The sequence below is a fragment of the Teleopsis dalmanni genome, chromosome 2 (genome assembly GCF_002237135.1).
Source record: "Teleopsis dalmanni isolate 2A chromosome 2, ASM223713v2, whole genome shotgun sequence".
NCBI lineage: Eukaryota > Metazoa > Arthropoda > Insecta > Diptera > Diopsidae > Teleopsis > Teleopsis dalmanni.
Window position 1 is genome coordinate 11,841,841 of NC_051847.1, and position 483 is coordinate 11,842,323.

The window sequence follows — 483 nt, forward strand, 5'->3', positions numbered from 1 at the left end:
ATTTTGCTAATATGAGTATACAATGCGTGCGAGTAAAAAGGTTTACTTTCAAATTCAATTTAATTAAGGAATGCAGTGTCACGTTTGCAATCTATAATCTAATTACTATAGAAAATTGCTCTGGAACTTCGGAGTATATATTAAAAGAAATATTTCATGTATTTTCTGAAATATAGCGATTTCCCTTAACTTTCTGATATATAACCACATCTGAAATTAAACTTAAAACTATTTTATATATGTGAGTGTTGTTAATGTTGATAATTTGAGCATCTTTACTCAATTGTCTGTGTGAGTCTTGCATTTGAATGCAATTATAACATAGTGGTGAAATATTTTAATTTTATATGATATGATGATATGAAATCTGTTAACCTCACGTTTCGAGGTATTCTCACGTTCAGTTTAAATGCTGGAAATTGACATATCAAAGAAATTTTAATAACTAGTAGTTGTAGGAAGTTGTATTGTTCAAGACGCAGA